This window comes from Meles meles, chromosome 6 (genome assembly GCF_922984935.1).
Source record: "Meles meles chromosome 6, mMelMel3.1 paternal haplotype, whole genome shotgun sequence".
Classification (NCBI taxonomy): Eukaryota; Metazoa; Chordata; class Mammalia; order Carnivora; family Mustelidae; genus Meles; species Meles meles.
Genome location: NC_060071.1, coordinates 77,146,923 through 77,165,748, shown reverse-complemented (window position 1 = coordinate 77,165,748; position 18,826 = coordinate 77,146,923). Strand labels below are relative to the sequence as shown.

General features: G+C 45.3%; 1 long non-coding RNA gene and 1 gene segment (V, D, J or C); one reads left to right on the top strand and one right to left on the bottom strand.

Annotated features, from left to right (window-relative positions):
• The window catches only part of LOC123944268, a 426,074-nt gene that overhangs the window by 124,427 nt on the left and 282,821 nt on the right, over positions 1-18,826 (bottom strand).
• LOC123944271 lies at positions 11,639-17,492 on the top strand. The gene is made up of 4 exons (XR_006818770.1): positions 11,639-12,025; positions 12,490-12,629; positions 13,279-13,396; positions 15,306-17,492. It is a non-coding gene; the product is annotated as an uncharacterized LOC123944271 (long non-coding RNA).

Genomic DNA, 18,826 nt, shown 5'->3' with positions numbered 1-18,826 from the left:
AAAAAGGTCCCATATTCCATTTGCCAATAATCCAGTTCTTCCATTTTCCTTTTCTACGTTTTCTAAGTTTTGATCTTTTCAGGACTGCTTCCTCTCCACTTTGTGCTATTTAATGGAATTCTATCACTTGGTCTTGAAAAATGAAAGTCTGAACTGTTAGTGAGAGAACTCTTAACAAGTAAGAAGGAAAGGCTGTTGCCTATTCCCTGGCTACCGAAAAGCTGGTACTATTATGGGTCACAAACCTGGACATGAAAATATCATTTCTGGGGTACCTGAGTGGCTCAGTCATTAAGCGTCTGCCTTTAGCTCAGGTCATGTTCCCAGGGTCCTGGGATGGAGCCCCGCATTGGGCTCCCCGCTCTGCGAGAAGCCTGCTTCTCCCTCTCCCACTCCCCCTGCTTGTGTTCCCTCTCTTGCTATCTCTTTCTCTGTGAAATGAGTAAATAAAATATTTTAAAAAAATAAATAAAATATCACTTCTAATCAAAAAGTCTGGCAAACACTCAGACTCCAAATATTACTCTCCTGGCTCTCCCTGGGGCTTTTGTTGAAATGTGAGCTTCTCATTGCAGCCTTTCTTGACCACCTGATTTAAAGCAGCTGTCTCCCCCCATATCCTTGGAAACACCTTCTCTCTCTTCCTGTGAGTCTTTTCCATGACAACTGCCACCACCTAACATATCTCTTCTCTTCTTCGGTGTTTATTTTCACTAAAAGAAACTTAAGAGTGTCGGAATACTGTATTCTCAGTATACCTAGATGAGTCTGTGGCACATGGTAGGCACTTAAATAAAATAAATCGTTATTTAGGAAACAGATGAATGTCATCACATTCTATGAAAGCAACTTTAGTCTCCCAAACTAGATTTTGTATCGGTCTTCCTTCTTAATAATTTGTTGCCCTAGTAATATATTTATACTGACATTTCTTTCTCTGAAAGTTATAAATACTCATGAGGCTTTGCCTTTAAGCCAGAAAAAAATAATTTAAATTTCCCTATTCTCCCACGTGGATGCAGGTAAATAAAAAACATATGGCTATTAGATTTCTTATTTAAACACAGAGTTTGAGAAGCTGCTGTCTTGTTGAAATTACTGCCAACAATTGCGTTTTGGCTTGATTTCTTTTGTCCTCTCACCAGATCCTTTTCCTGTTGAGTCCTACATGCTGGGGGGCACAGGCTCTTCACCCTCCCTTCCCCTCACCCCGGGCTGACTACTGTCTTGGAAGTCATTGAGCATCCAGAGAATTCCTTCAGGAGTTGATACCCATTACTGTATACTGTTGCCAATCACAACGCATATGTTGTGTGTGAATTGCTAAAAAAATAAGACCCCTGGGTATTCTGCATTCTTGAAGAATAACAAAATCATCTGGTGGGTAGTAGTTGTGATGGAGGTAGAGGGGACAGGGAGTTAGGAACTGCTCTTTTGTTTGGGAAGATAGGTTACTGTGGCTTTTAGTTACAAAATGCTGTGCCCCTGCAGGTCCTACTGGAGAGAAAGTTTACAAAATTCCTTTGTGAAATCAAGTAGAAATGTTCAGTGTTTACCCGTTCAAGACTCAAGGCCTGCGGCTTTAGGATTAAAAGGGAAAAAAGAAAAAAGGTGTCAAAGGAGAAAGCCTGCCATGCTCTCTCTTTTATCCCTCTCATGAGGGATGTTCAAGGAACAGAGGAGCCTTAATGTGTACTCTCCAAAACTAAGTTATTTGGTGTTCTAGATGACTATTATCAACCCCTCAGAAAATCTTATTACAGTTTATAGCACTTTGTTAGTGGACAGATGAGGCTTGGAAAAAGCATGTCAGGAGGCAGAGTTAGCAGTAGACCTGTGCACGATTATGCCCCTAGCCCCCAGCACAGTCCAGGAACGTAGTGCCTACTCACTCACTCTGCGTTTATGGAGTACTGTTCTGTGCCAGACTTAAATCTAAGTGCTGGAGTGAAGGCATTGAACAAAACAGACAACAGACATCCCTGCCACCATGGAACTTACATTCCAGCAGGGAATGAAACAAATAAATAAGCGAGTAAAATACACAACCCCTCAAATGGTGACAAGTTTCTGCACAGCAAAGGAAACAGTCAACAAAACAAAAAGGCAACCCATGGAATGGGAGAAGATATTTGCAAATGACAGTACAGACAAAAGGTTGATATCCAGGATCTATAAAGAACTTCTCAAACTCAACACACACAAAACAGATAATCATATTGAAAAATGGGCAGAAGATATGAACAGACACTTCTCCAACGAAGACATACGAATGGCTATCAGACACATGAAAAAATGTTCATCATCACTAGCCATCAGGGAGATTCAAATTAAAACAACATTGAGATACCACCTGACACCAGTTAGAATGGCCAAAATTAGCAAGACAGGAAACAACGTGTGTTGGAGAAGATGTGGAGAAAGGGGAACCCTCTTACACTGTTGGTGGGAATGCAAGTTAGTGCAGCCACTTTGGAGAACAGTGTGGAGACTCCTGAAGAAATTAAGAATAGAGCTTCCCTATGACCCTGCAATTGCACTGCTGGGTATTTACCCCAAAGATACAGATGTAGTGAAAAGAAGGGCCATTTGTACCCCAGTGTTTATTGCAGCAATGGCTACGGTCGCCAAACTGTGGAAAGAACCAAGATGCCCTTCAACGGACGAATGGATAAGGAAGATGTGGTACATATACACAATGGAGTATTATGCCTCCATCAGAAAGGATGAATACCCAACTTTTGTAGCAACATGGATGGGACTGGAAGAAATTATGCTGAGCGAAATAAGTCAAGCAGAGAGAGTCAAGTGTCATATGGTCTCACTTATTTGTGGAGCATAACAAATAACATGGAGGACATGGGGAGATGGAGAGGAGAGGGAGTTGAGGGAAACTGGAAGGGGAGATGAACCATGAGAGACTATGGACTCTGAAAAATAACCAGAGGGTTTTGAAGGGGCGGGGGTGGGGGTGGTGGGGGGGTGGGAGGTTGAGGAACCAGGTGGTGGGTAATAGGAGGGCACGTACTGCATGGAGCACTGGGTGTGATGCCAAAACAATGAACACTGTTATGCTGTAAATAAACAAATAAACGAATAAAAAAAATACACAACCCCTCAAATGGTGACAAATGCTGCGAGAACACTTAAGCAGAGAGGACAGGTGGTATTTGCAGGAGGAACGAATGAGGTGTTCTGACAAAAACAATTACAGGTATCTAATCCTTTCACTGCCACTCATATTTGGGGACAGTGCGTTGAAAAGAAGAGTAGGAAAGAAGCCTCGAGTCTGGAGTCTCTTCAGTTGGCTAACCCGGAAGAGGAAGAGTCATCAGCCAGCACTTCCTGTCTGATACCCCGAAGTAGGCTAAGACCCTCCCTAAAGAACTTCCTGTCTGAGACCCCCACAGCAGGCTGAGACCCTCCCTAAAGAACTTCCTGTCTGAGACCCCAAGCAGGCTGAGACCCTCCCTAAAGCCTTTATTCACTGAAGGGCTTTCTGGTGTCAGTTTGCTCATTTTGAATGCTGAGAACTGGAAATGACAGATCTTGAGCCCTTTTGCTCTCTTCCTATGAGGGATAAGAAGTCAAAAAAATGGAAGAGACAAACTCAGGTACATGGCTGTGCAGTGGAGATATCTATGGATGGTAAAGTTAGCCATCCCATGGATCTGCCAGAGACCCATAGAATTTCTGAAGTTCTCTTCACATTAACCCCAGACCCTGGTAGCTGCCAGGTAGGCCCCGAGAAGGAAAGGAGAAGGCAGGGAGTATGTTATCACCCCAGAAACTCTAAGGGAGTCCGATAAGACATTACATTTGACAAACATCAGAGGGGAGGAAAAAATATAAAGGTCCATTTCCTGTGTTGTGGCCTGGGAGGAAAGCTGCTGACGGGGGTGGGGGGGGTGGGGAGGGTGCTCAGGAGTATAAATAAGTTGCAGGGGGTTGTTATCTCCCCTGTGTTGTAGCTGTCCTCCTTCAGCCAGGAGGGTGAGATATCACTGGAGAACAGCTTGGAAGCTGAAATTGCAACTGGAATTTTAAAACAAAGGAGCGAGAGATGGGAGGTAGAAGGCGTTAGATACCCCTGTCCCCATCCCCTCTTCTGAGGACTGGACAAGGAGAGACGTCTGTAGCACCAGATGACTGGACATCACACGTCTTTTCCCAGCCATTCTTTAACTCAGATATTGTTAATAAGTGATGTATTTCGTCAGTAGATCTTCCAGCCCCTAGCCCAGTGCCAGCACCATCAGCCTTCAACTCAGACCTGGATCCTGGCTCTGCTTCTGTGACCTTAGGTCAGTCACCTGGGCTCTCTGAGGCTCAGTATCCCCATCTGTAAAACACAACTGGCAGTAATGATCTCACAGACTGACAGAAGGATTAAGGGAATCCACACCTGCAAAGTGGCTGCCTATTGTCGGCCCTCAGCATTTGCTCTCTCCTTGATGATCCCATTTTATCATTTATTCTTATGACATGTAACTACTGAGTAGCTACTACATGTAGTGCACTTTACTTTCTATCCTTAAATTTTTACAACAATACAGTGAAGTTGGAAAATATCTGCATTTCAAAGATGAAGAGTTACAGTGTGAAGTGTATGTCAGGATCACAAAATCTCGGAATTAGAAAACACTGGAGAAGTCATGTGGGACGGCTGCTGCATTGTCCCAGTTTCTTGACAAGTGGTCACAGATCATCAGTTTGAATAGGTCTCGTGGAGAGGGCACAGCCACTGTTGTTCCTTATTTCTGACACATCCTGGAGACTGCCTCCTCTATGGTACATGCCCTGCTCTGAATCACAGACTGTGTCCTCGAGAGGACTCCACAGTCAGAAACCTGTCACCCTCCCTGACTAGATGTGGTACTTTGGGCAAGTGTTTTAGCTTTTCTGTCCTCATTTGAACAATAGGGATAATAATAGAAAATGCACCATAGGGTTGTTGAGAGGATTAAATCATAACACATATAAAGTACTCAGTAGCACCTGATGTACAGTAAGATTCCACAGATGTTAGCTCTTAGTACAGCTAACTGCAGGTTTGTGGATCTGTACACATAGTTTTTCTCCTCTTCCTCCAAGACAGTCTTCCTAGTGTCTGTCAGGAGGACCCACTTGGTCTCTTCCTAGGAATTCATCTTGCAGGCCTTATAAAACCATGGTTCTAAAACTTTGACACCATCTGTGTAACTAGCTTCCAAATGTCATTCTTTTCCAAAGTCATGATTTCAAACTGGAAGAAGAATTGTACCCTTTTAGTCTTGGAGATGCACTCCACCTTCCTGCCTACTGTTAATTCAAACAAAAATAACTGGAAATGAGTAGTAGGCAGTGGGCTTCATGAGTTGTGACAGGGCCTGTGTGGTAACGCAGATGCATGCTAGGAAGGTTGGGTGCAAACTCCTTTCCCAGAATGTGGGGCTCAGAATGCTTGATCTAGATTGGGATCCAGGAACTTGATTTTACCCAAGGGCAGAGTCAATACCCAGAGCCTTGCTGACCGTTCAGCTAAAGATGCAACCCAACAGGGAGAGGTGGATGCCAGGCCCAGGCCTGTGTTGAAATCAGGACACTAGGACAGAATGAGTGGGTGGGAGTGGAGATTGAAAAGGAGAGATTCCCTAAAGGGTTGGAATGTAGCTGTTTGGGGAGATAAATGATGAGATCTCATGGGAATCATGGCTAAAATACACGGAATGATTATACTTTATCACTATATATAGTGTGTGTATATATTTTATATATGTACATGTGGGTTTATAGCTATCTAATCATATGTCTCTGTGTCTCCATCTCTCTGTCTCCCTGTCTGTCCCTCTCCCTCCCTTCCTCTCTCTCTCTATATATATCTATATATTTCAGGCAGAATCATGAACAATGGGGGGATTGTGAAGACCCTCAGTGGAACAGTGAGAAACCCTGACTGAAATTTACTGTATGTGTCTAGTAAACACTTGTCAGCCTCCTTATAATTCTGTGGAGGGCAGTTTCTTTGATTAGAAGTGTTAGTTGGAGAAAGTTTTCCTTAGACATTGACTGAAGTAGTCCAAGGAAGCTTTTAAAAAAATTGTATTTTTTAAATTAAAAAGTATTTTTACAACTTTATCAAATTATACTTGACATGCAATAAACCATGCATATTTACAGTGCACAGTCTGATGAATTTTGAGATCCCTGTACATCCATGAGACCATCACCTCAATCAACTTGCCGAACATATCTATCATCACCCGAAGTTCCCATGAGGTGTTTCATAAGGCGAGTTGTAGTTTTCTTTGATGTTGCAGAAAGGAAGGCCTTTCTGGAAAAGTACATTGTTCAAGATTAAAGTGGAGTTTAAATTAAGCTGTTCGAAGGAGGAGGAGGAAGTGCCAGTGGAAGAAAGTTGTCAATGTTTTGTCTCTAGCACATAGACAAGAAGAAGCGAAGAGAGAGAACTGGAAGGGAGGGCAAACGACATATCCATTGAGTAGTCATGAAAACAATGTAAATGCTAGAGATGGAGTCTTGTCCTTCAAGTTGGGCAAGATGATGAGCGGTGCAAACTGCTGATGGTGGAGGAAGGGAAAGGTCTTCTCAACTTCACAGCCTCCTTCTATAGCACAGCTAGATTTCTGGTGAATCTGGTTAGGGAGAAACAGGACATCACCTATTATCATACTTTGGAAAGTGCCAAGCCCTAAGCACTTTGGGTGTGTGGTCAAATATTTTATGAAGCTCAGAAAAAAAAAAAAAAAAACCCAAAAACCAACACCCCGCTAAAAGTATAGGAGGGGCACCTGGGTGGCTCAGCTGGTGAAGTGTGTGACTCTTGATTTCAGCTCAGGTCATGATTTGGGATCGTGGGATCCAGTCTAGGTTCAGGCTCTGTGCTCAGCAGGGAGTCTGTTTCTCTCATTCTCCCTCTGCCCCTCTTGCCATGTGTACACACACACTCTCTCTTTCACAAATAAATAAATAAGTCTTAAAAAAAGATGAGTGTACAGGGAATGCTGCAATTCCTGACTTTGGCTTTATTTCTCCTCTCCTGCATGCGGTCCCCTGGCCACAATCCACTGGGAGTGAACTGTCTGAACACTGCGGGTGTTAAGTAAATGGGCAGGCCAAGAGTGACTGAGCCTGAAGGAAAGGCAAGGAACGCTAGCCTTATCTGGCCCCCATTTCTTAAATGATTTATTCAAGAGACAATCACAGTCCTGTTGGAACTGCCATTCTACATAGATCACCATGGTTTTGAGCTACTCAGAAGTGGACCTGCAGCACGGTAGGGTCACCGGTGCAGTAGGAAGAGCCTTCATCTCTCTCTGAGACCTCAAGGATCTCAAGTAGAGCCTGGTTGTTGGAAGCCTCAGTTTCATTTTAGAACCTGTCCTGAAAACCAGGGTCATAGATGGTCCTTAATTCATCTGAAAGTCACTGTGTTCTCCTGAGTCTTCCTGTGCCAGTTGATATGGTAGTCAGTCATGGTTTCTACTTCCATGGAGCCCTGGAGGATAGCAGTTCCCTCCGCCCCCAGACACACATAGTCACTACTAGCTCTGGCACCAATGTAACAGTAGACCTGACTCTTGAGAGAAAAGACACGAGAGGGGATCCGTGAGATTGGGGCCTGAGATCTCCGTGGAAGGGGCACTGACCCTGAGTGTGAGGACCTGGCAGCCACCATGCCTCATTGTTGCTGAGTCTTGCTCAGTTGAGGTCCCAGGATCTGCATCTCCTGTCCAGAAGATGCTGAGATGGATGAGGGAATATGCCCTCCACAGGATCCCCCCAGGGACAGCTCTGCAGCTTGCCCTCTGCCTGATCCTTCTTCTGAGTCAACTCTGGGATACATTTGTGCCTGATGAAACCAGCCCCCATGGGCAGCTGCTTTGTTCCCCAGGAGGGACTTTGCCAATCACGGGAGGCTGGCAGAGCCAGTTTTCTGTTAATGGGATGACAAGGCTACCTTCAAGATCCATGATGTGGTCCAGATAGGTGAGAGGAGGTGAAGGCAGCTTATTCGATTGATGACAAGGTTTTTGCTTCTCACCCTAGAAGCCAAGTTTGTTGCTATTTCTTCATTTTCATGTTAGATGTACATGTTGTCTGCTCTGTGGTGACATTAACAGTTAATTCCAAGAAGAATTATTGATATTTACAGCTATAATCAAAAGAACCCAAAACTAAGCAGATCAATATGGGACGTGCACAAGGATTGAGGGTGTTGCAATGCCCGCTGTGTTTACTGCAAATTCCCTCCAAGGGAAGTTGGATAAGGGTGATTCACCCAAGTGTAAAAGAGCAATCCAAATGAAGCACGGGTCTCCACATTTGAGCCAGAGCTTCCCGATCTTTATTGAGCTCATCTATCTTCTATTCTGAAGGGTTCTTAGGTCACCTAAGCTGACTTACATGAAGCAAAATATCATAAAAAAAAAAACTTAAAACCACCACTGCATCCCAGTTTATGACCACCTACGTGCATATATGTACTTCAAAGGAGAGGAATGTTTGAATTCTTGGGAGTTACACTTTTGAATTTCAAGACCAGTAATCCATGAAAATTTGGAAGAAAACAGGTAAATTAATAATGGAAACTAAATGGTGCAGCCGAAAGTGAGAAGAGGGTCACTTGGTACGTGAGGAGGTCAGAGCAAAGGTGGCATCCAGCACCTGGCGGGGGGCAGGGTGTGTGTGTGTGGGGGGGGGGCATACATTCTCATGCTAGCAGAGGAGACACCCACCTAAGGTTTCTGTTTTCTCCGGTGTGATTGGAACCAGACTGGTCTGAGGAAATTCTGATAGAAGCAAAAGCTTAAGTTGGTTTGACCTCATGGTGGTTGCTCTCCCTATCCTGGATCATCTCATTACCCAATGGCCCATCTTACCCAGCATTCCTAGAAGACCATTACCAAGTACTTAAGCTGTAATTCTTTGGAATTACACATTACACCATCACAACCTACCTGTAGGTTCCTTTTCTCTTCAGTTCCTTGAAAGTTGCCAAGGAAGTCTCTGGACTTCCATACTTGATCCTTTTTATATCAGGTTGCCTAACTCTTGGCACATTCTAGAAATCAGTCATTTTTACTAAGCACCAGACTCTCGGGATTCACTGATAAATGGCGGATGTGGAATTTTCTTTCTAACATGGGAGCCAATCATCACTTAATGATTTGCATGATAAATTCCTTCACTGCAGTTGTGATAAGCACTCTGTAGAAGCAGAGCGATTGTAAGAGCATGTTATAGGGGCCAGGACCTGGTCAGGAGATCAGGGAAGGCTTCCCTGAGGAAGTGACTTTAGAGCTGAGATTCAAAAACAGAAGTTGTCCAGGCTTGCTAGATAGTGTCTGTCCCTCTGGATCCACTCTACTCATCCTTGAGGAGGCTGATCTGAATGGACAACATTTGCCTAGTTCCTTGGCTCTCTGGCATACCATTTAGTTTGGCCAATTGGAGGCACCATCAGGAGACTGGAGAGAAGGAAAAGAGAGAGGTGTAGTGGTATCACCCCAGATCCCTTCCTGCTGGGATTGGCAGCGCCTGCCTCTTTCTGCAGGAGGCCACAGCTCCTCTCAGCCACTCCCCTGCAGGTGCAGGTCTCAGGAAAGGCTCCTCCTCTTCATGCTTTGGGCCTAGGGTGGTAGTGGCTTCTCTGTTGCCAGACCCAAGGATGGTTTATCATCTTTTTTTTGGTTTCCTATAACCCAGCTGTATTAGTTTTCTATGACTGCCTAAACAAAATACCACCAATGGGATGGCTTAAACCGAGAGAAATTTATTGTCTCACAGTTCTGAAGGCTCAAGTTCTAAAATCAAGTTGTCAGCAGGGCCATGCTGCCTCTAAGACTTGTACGGCCACCCTTCCTTGACTCTCCCTAGCTTCTGGAGGTTTGCTGGCATCTCTGGTGTTCCTTGGCTTGGCTCACAACTGCACAACTCCAGGCTCTGCCTTTGTGGTTGCATGGTGTTCTCTCTGTGTCTCTGTATTTTCATGGCTGTCTTTTAACAAAGACATCAGTCATTTTGGATTAGGAGGCTCATCTTACTCTGGTATGACCTTAACTTACTCCGTTAATCTTAATTAATTATCTCCGCTGCAATGATTCTATTTCCAAATAAGATCATTTTCTGGGTATTGGGGGTTGGGAATTCAACACATCTTTTTAAAAAATATTTTATTTATTTTTTTGACAGAAAGAGCACAAGTAGAGGGAATAGCAGGCAGAGGGAGAGAAAGAAGCAGGCTTCCCTGAGCGGGACTCCATCCCAGGACCCTGAGATCATGACTTGAGCCGATGGCAGTTGCTTAACTGACTGAGCTACCCAGGCACCCCAATGTATCTTTTTTTGAGGGATACAATGCAATCCATAACACCTGTTAGCATCTTCTAAATGTCCCTTTTGTTAGATTTTTTTTTTTTTTCCTAATGGTGCCTTCGAGAGCGCCCTCTGTCTCCTGCTAGGACTCTGCCTGATACACCAGGGATAGATGCATTTGTAGGGAAAAAACTTTCAAAATAAGAAATTAGGACACTAAAAAAAAAAAAGAAAGAAAGAGAAAAAGCAATCCCCGAGGCAAGAGGTAGTGCTGTGAGCTTAAAGCTGCATTAATATCAAAAAAACAGTTAGCAGGACTCAAATAAGCCTGTCTTGCTAGGTAATTATTGTAGAACTAACCCAAATCATGCAAGAAGTCGTTCTGAAAAATCCCCAGAATGTGCTTATGTTTATGACTGTGATTTATATCTGCCACAGCTTAGGAGTAATTTTAAGAGCTTATTGTTAATGGACAAAAGCAACCTTCCTCTGGGCTTGGCTAGGACAGAGTTTGTATGAATAATAAATCAAAGCCAGAGGTAGAAAACAGTAGGGTCAGGGAAGAGGTGATGCTCTGGCGGAAGCTTGACACAGAGGGTGGCTAGAAGGTGCCCCACCCAGGTGGGGAGAGCTGGCACCTGCTGCGGACAGCCAGGCTTGGGTGCAGGGCAGGAATAAGCTGGAACTTGAGCACAAATAGAGCATATTGTGGGGTGCCCAGGCGGAAGGGGAAAATGTGCCAGGGCCCGGACTGTGGACTCTGCTTTTCTCAGGCTCTGTGCAGCCCGTGTACCCTGTGCTCAGTCATTCTTTCTGTGTCAAGACCATCAATTCGGCCATAGCTTGGTGGGCCCTGGGGGTTGTCTCTTCCTTCACTACTTACCACGGTGGGAAAAAAAAAAGAGAGAGAGAAGTAAAAATAAAAATTAAGAGACCTGAGACTTTAACAGTTTGTAGGAGAGGGAAGAAGAGTGCTTTGGGGGCCTTACCTATCTGCCCCCCCGCCCCCATAATCTCTACCAGTCTTTCGTTCTTAAACATTTTTCTCTGTCTTAGGTGTTATTAAAATACAGCCTCAAGGCAAGGTCCTGAGGCATCTTCCAACCAGACAGCTACCCCTCAGCCTCTCATTTGTAGAAGTTCTGAAGTTATCGTTGTATATTATGCTTTATGATGTATGAATGCTGCCTTGCACTTGTTAATTGGTCTGTCTTTATCTCCTGTGTATTCTCTCCAAAGCACCTGTTGAGCCAATACTGATTCTCAAAAATTCTATTTTTGAAGTGAAATGATTTCTTCTGCCCACAGGATGTCTGAACTGAAAGTGAATTGCTGCCTATACCATACAAGGAGAGCAAAGGAAGACCACTGAGGAGTGCATTCCCAACATGGCAGCCATAAGAAGGACCCCAGATCTTTGGGTTGTGGCTCCAAAAAAGGCCACATCATCACAGGAACTTCTGCTCTCTTCAGCCTTACCAGACAGGGGAGGGTTGACAAAGGCACTGACGACCCAACATATAAATTGGCACTTGCTTCCCTAGTAGTGTAAGATGACTAGAGATGGCTGTAAGGCTGAGGTCATTAATATTTCATGTTCAGGGCTGGTGTGCTGCTTGGGAGTCCCAGGAAAATCAATTGCTGGATCACATGGCAACGGAGGAAGATGTGTCTATTGCTCTCATGGAGAAAGAAGGAAGAATGAAAGGTTTGAGGGTGATAGTGATGAAGTTTTAGAATATAAATGAGGTTCAGTGGGGGGTGGCGTGGGGAGAGGGCAGAGCCGACAACCAAGAAAGAATTCTTGAGAATCTTTAGTGCAAAATGGTGGTTTATTAAAGCACGGGGATGGGACCCACGGACAGAAAGAGCTGCTGCCCCGGGGTTGTGAGGGGTGGCAGGTTCTGTGCAGTGGGATTGGGAGAGGTAAGGAAAAAGGGAGGTTTCAATAGAACTATCATATGCTGAAGAGGACCTACAAGATACAGATACCAGAGGCCTTGCCATTGTCAAGGTCGTTTCCCCCTTTTTAGCAAGGTAGTAACGTTAAGATAGTTGGGAGATTCCTAAAGAATGCCATGTATGTCCTACCCAGGAGTGGGGGTGGGGGAAGGTTGCAGGGTGTCAGCTTTTGCTTGGTCCTCAGCCAGCCTTCTGTTCCTTCATCAACAGGGACCTTTGCAAGACTTTGAATCCAAGTGTCAGCCTTCACATTCCCAAAACCTCAAGCAGAGAACTGCTTTTCCTGTTCCTCAAGCGATCCTTGAGTTTATAATCCATTTCTCTGACTTGGCACAGACAGTGGAAAACAGGTAGTTGGGTAACCCTACCTTGCTCAGGCAAGAGTCGGGCAGAATATGGTCTCTAAGACTGGGTTGAACAGGGTCCAGAACTTGGGGATCCTCTTTTATCACTGCCCCCTCTAGCTCTCAAGAGACAGCCGTACTGTCATGGAGAGACCACTGGATTTAGGCTTGGAAGTTCTGGGTTTGCCTCTGACACCACAACTTACTTGCACGTCACTGAAACCTCTCTAGGCCTTGGTTTTCTGGGTGAAAAAGAAAATGGGGATAATACTGCCTCATCTGGCCATGAAATAATGGATGTAAATACACCTTGTGATTCATCTACAGTTAGACCTGCACTGGGGGTCAGCTAGTCAGTGTGGAAGGCCAGACAGGCAAGCTTTGGTTGGTGACTCATCTGGAGTCAGAAGGGCAGTACCGTGGGGAGGGCAGCAAAATAATCCATCCCCTCCTCTCTTACTGGACTTCAAGAATCTCCAGGGAGAACTGGCATCTATTAGTAAAATCTCTTTGGAGATCAGGGCCAAAGAATTCTCCTTGTTGGTATTACAAAGTTCAGGATGCCATCTTGGTTCCTCTTAAATCAGTAGATAGTGTAATTATTAATTTTTGCCTCCTATGATTTTACACTGCAAAATTTTGCTTCCTCTAAAAGGAAAAAACATCTCTTGTTACTTCAACAAGGCAGCTGGCTTGATTTCTGAAAAACAAAATTAAGGGAAAAGGAAGATAGGCGAAATTGAGGAACCACATCGGAGTATCAAGAGACTAAGGTACAAGGATGGGATTAAAGAGCAGCCTTCCAATTCAGTCCTTCCACAAACTCTCCCAGGAGTAATTTCCTCAGGGAGCCATTTATTTATTCACCCAATTATCGGGCAGACATCCATCGGCTTCTCTGGTGTGCTCAGAGTTGGGCTGGGCTCTCTGGGGGTGACAATGTTTCAGGCTCTGGGACTCACCTTGCTCAGGTCTACTATCCCAAGGCTCCATGGCTGCTCTTGCAGCCCAGCAGCAGGCAGATCCACTGTGGCTTCTCTTGAGGAGTGAAGTCCTTAGCTTCCAAAACAATCTCCTGGCCCTTTCTTCAACATCTCAGCCCCAAGTGGTTCAGTGTCACTTCTGTGTGCTCTCAGGCTTGCCTCAGGACAATGAAGAAATGAACCTGAATCAGCACACGTTCTGTCCCCAGAGAACAGCCCTACCAGGGGTTCAGGCCACTTGGGACTTTTTCTTTCTACTGAAAATGGTGGCATCTCCCTGCTAGAGTGAGGCCAAGCTTCTGGCAGGGGAGATGTTACTTAGCTTTGGACAGCGTTGAATCCTTCTTTCTCCCCTATTTGTGGATGTCCCTTTTATTTTTTGTGGCAATATATTAATTTTGGATCTCCTGTTGATATACCAATGGAGCTGCTTCCTAGGACGGGAGATAGACTTTGCTACTGTGCCTGTCTTCCATGGGACGGGAGCCCACAACTGTAGCACAGAATTTACTAGAAAATGCATTGGATTTAATTTTTAGTAGCTCTTAAGTGCCTACCGCTGTACTCTGCCCATATCAAGCGTCCTGTAAATGTTGATGCTGGACTAAAGAAAACACAAAACACACATAATGGGAAGATGGAGTAAGTGGAGCAGGCAATGAAAATTAAATGGGAGAAAGCAGAGTTAAAGAATGAAAAAAAGTTTAATGGAGTATTATAGAATTATCTACTGAAAGGACAAAGTAGAACAAACTGAAAATAAAGGAGAATATAACAGCTTGGGTGAGAGGAATGTAGAGGCAGGGACAAGCTGGAGAAGTAATTAGGACAATTACTTCTATGCAGTGGTTCTCAATCTTGGCCACACATTGGGATCACCAGGGGCGGTTTAAAGAATACTGAAGCCAAGGTGCTACCCCCAGAGAGTCTGATTTAATTGATTTGGGGTGGGGTCTGGGCATCAGGATTTTGAAAATCTCCCTAGGCAATTCTGACGTGCAGACAGGGTTGAAAATCATTGTGTAAGGGAATCATTTAGTCAAAGAATAAACCTTGTAGTGCAGTCAAGGCTTATTAAAATGTGGTCTTCAGGAGACAAGGCAAGGCCTGTGATCAAGGGGGTCTGCCAGTCTTTTTGCCCTTTCTCCAGGATCAGCACAGACCCTCAACAGCTCTCTTCCTTGGTGATCGCTTGCCACCGGCCTCCTAGGAATCAGAGGCCATGAGGACCTGCCTACCTTAGCAACAGCCATCTCCCTGCTTCCCTGATGGCCCTACAGCAGTGCTGGGCACTTAACTGGGTGCTTAGTAAATCTTTGCTAGGGACTGCGTTCCTTGTACTTCCAGGTCATATGCTGACTGAAATGGGTTTAGTCTGTGATTCTTGCTCCTCCTCTTAATCCCACCTTGACTTTCGAGATCCAAATTCTGCTCCACCCAGCTTCCTTCTGTGAGGCAGAATTCAGCCAGGGGACCCCACTCACTGTGATTCTTTACACTGGACAACAAACCACTGTGTGTGTGTGTGTGTGTGTGTGTGTGTGAGAGAGAGAGAGAGAGAGAGAGAGAGAGAGAGATGGAATGCAGCCCGGAGCACACCAGACCCAGAATGTAATGGGTTCTTGCTGTATTCCAACTTTGTGTTCTCTTTTCCTTCCCTCCCACCCTCCCTTCCTTGTTTTTGCCCTGAAATTCCTAGGCTCACAGCAGACCATAGTCATCCAAGGAGCCCTGCCTTTTTTAAAAGTGAAAATATGTCCACTGTCCTGAAGTGGCCACCTGTGTTTGGAAGAGGTGAATTACCTTCTGCTTTCCTGGAATTGCTGATTTCACAGCAAAGATTTGCTGCCACACAGAGAGAGCCGTGGGCAGAATGTAAAGTTATTGCTGTCTCTGGAAATCCTCTTTGAAATCCCCTGCTTGTTGGAAGAACTGGGTGGAGGTGAGGAGGGGGTCTGGTGGTCGTCAGGTAGGACATGGAGAGGCCAGAACAGAGATTTTCATGCTGATAAGAGACTAATCTTATGCCTTTGTTGGTAGAAGTCTCTTTATTAAAAAAACAAAAACAAAAAACCAAAATGAAACAATGATAATTTTGTCCTTCCATTCAACAATAGCCCAAAAGAGAGGAAAAAACTTAGATCGGGATTAGATAGGCTTTTAGTTGAAAAGGGGCTAAATTGAAGCCCCTTCTTCTTTTTAGTATTTCTCTGAGCATTAGAAAAAACACTCCCTGCTTTTCTCCTCTGAAATGGAGAAAAATGTTTTGCTCAAGGTTCTTGGTTGGGAGTAGGGCTGGGGGACAGGGCAAGGATAGGGAGAAGATAAATGCTTTTTTTATTCCTTTGGTGATAGTAGCTTATGAAAAAGTAGAATGTAGTTATTTTAGTGTTTACAGGGGGCTCAAACTCTGTGGTTCTGGAGCAATACAGTTATGGAATTAAGATCTTATCATACAGATCGTGTATCTGCCAACCTGCCAGTTGTCCCCTAGAATATAACTGGGCTCTCCCAGAACCCTAGAGAAATTCTCTGCTTCATCTTCCACAGGGAAGCAAATAAAGCCCCTTACCCTTCAATGAAAGGGAGAGGAGGGGAGTGAGATTTCCTCTTCTATGTCCAGTGGGAGAGAGTGAGATGACTCCATCCTCTGGGTTGAGTTTTGTTGCCAGAGGAAGGCAAATGACAAGATGGGGGAGGCCTCACTTTCTTTTTCTTGGGAGAGGCATGTGGTGGGCCCAGGTGCCCAATAGTTTGGTCCCCTGTGCCACTGGCTTCCACAGCCCCCAGTAACAACTGGCATCCTCCATGGTTCTTGTAGTTGGACATCTGGCCCAGACACCATTCCAAAGTCACCTCCAAGTTCTTGGGCTCTGACCTAACACAATTACTACTTTGCTTAGTTTTGCCACAGGTTGGGAGGAGAAAAAGAAATGAGCCTGAAAGAATAGCTAGAACGTGGCCTCTGCTCTAAAGAGACGGAGCTCACTGAGGAGACATTGGACGAGAAATGTGGTTCCATTCTCCGGTGCTCTGGGGAAGGCAGCTGTGTAGATACAAAGAAGTGGCCGCAAAGTGGCTTTGGGGGCTAGAACAAGAGACTTAACAAACCAATGAAGTGGAAAAATTAGTATTTGAGTGGGTGGATGTTGGTATAGCAGCTTGGGTCCCCATAACACTGTGCCCTCATCATGTCCCAGGATCCCAGCCCACTCTGCACCTGCCCCTGCCTCATTGCCACATCCCAAGCCCCCCTTACTTTCTGGTTGGTTATTGGTGGCTTGTGGTGAGTCTTTGGTGTTAAGTGGAGATGGATAGAGGGGCAAAGGCGGAGGTAAGTGCAATAGTGTTGATCACACTCACCTGGCTCATTACAGTTCTGGGTGGTTGTTTATGATCGCTGCGGCTCTGTTGGGGGCGGACTGGTTTGGAATGCAGGTGCTAGTACACACAAGCATGGAGGTGACATGGGAAAGTGCCGTGGACATGGGGCTGCGTGATGAACGCTCAATATGAGTGAAAGCAAAACAAGCTCTCCGGCTGGCAAGGCTTTAACTGGCAAGCAGTCTGAGAGTTTGCCCATGGGCATGATGGAACAGCGACGGTGTGAACTTGCGAAGTTACCAAAGGAGGGCACAGCGGGGCTGCTCCGCGGGACGAATGACCTGCATCTATCAAACGGCTCTAGCATTACGAGGGACATCACGGTAGCTAAAGAGCGCATGGTATCAGTCTAAACCGACAGCAGTGTCCAGGCTGTGGTGAGAAATCGGGGACGTAGGATAACTGAAGATGCATGGGGAATGGCACATGCCAAGAAGACAGACTTGAAGCACACCAGGAAAGAGGAATTTTGCAAGACTCAGCTGATAATGATCTCTCACTGCCAGAATACTTTATTTATTTATTTATTTTTTAAAGATTTATTTATTTGACAGATAGAGATTACAAGTAGGCAGAGAGGCAGGCAGAGAGAGAGAGAGAGGAGGAAGCAGGCTCCCCGTTAAGCAGAGAGCCCGATGAGGGGCTCGATCCCAGGACCCTGGGATCATGACCTGAGCTGAAGGCAGAGGCTTTAACCCGCTGAGCCACCCAGGTGCCCCCAGAATACTTTATTTTTAAAAGTACCAGCTCAAGTTCTGGATTGGTAACCCAGACACTGAGCAGAGGGTCACAGCTGCAGCATGCCAGGGAGGGAGCGGCTGCCTCTACTCCCAATCTGCTTTGTTTGTCTTGACTTCTAGTGCAGCCGGGGACCCAGCCGGGGACCCAGCCGGGGTCCAGGGAAGGACCTCTTGTTAATAAGTATGTATTTACCCAGATAAGTGTGATGGGGAAGGGATACTCCCAGAAAAAAAGAAGACCGTCTAAAATGCTATGGCAAGGGGTGCCTGGGTGGCTCAGTAGGTTAAGCCTCTGCCTTTGGCTCAGGTCATGGTCTCAGGGTCTTGGGATTGAGCCCCGCATGGGGCTGTCTGCTCAGCAGGGAGCCTGCTTCCCCCCCTCTCTCTGCCTGCCTCTCTGTCTATTTGTGATCTCTGTCTGTCAAATAAATAAATAAACTCTTTAAAAAAACAAGTAAAATGCTATGGGAAAAAAAAGCAAGCTGTGGTCATTGAAAAATATTTTTGCAGAAAAAATGTAATCCAGACAATTTTCTTATTTTGAGAAACTGAATTCTAATTTGCAAGTGTGTGAAGGTCACAGGCAAACTTTTCTTTAGGACAGCCAAGACAAGAACCAGCAGCCTCTCTGTACATCCACAAAGGAGCTGTGCCACCAGGACTGCGTCCTGTAATCAGTGCTGCCCTGTGTGGCCATTGGGGACCCCCTCTCACTTGTGCCAATCATCGAGTACAAAAAGGTTCTTGGCTTTTCTCTAGACAATGCTCAGTTTCCATCCGTCCTCAGTTCTTCTAATGTGTATAAAACCGAGCTGCTTTGGAATGGTGGAAGGGGCCTTGGAGAGGCTTGGAAAAATCAGGATCAAAACTCAGATGAAGCTTCAGAGGGGCAGGTCCCACATGCTATTGTTAGAGCTGCTGGGGAGACAGCTTTCTGCAATGCAGGGGGTCGTCTTCTCTCTCTCTGTCTTTTTTTTTTTTTTTTAAGAGGTGGGGACAGAGGGAGAGGAAGAGAGAGAATCTTAAGCAATCTCCACACTCAGCACAGAGCCAGACATGGGACTCGATCTCACAACCCTGCGGTCATGACCTGAGC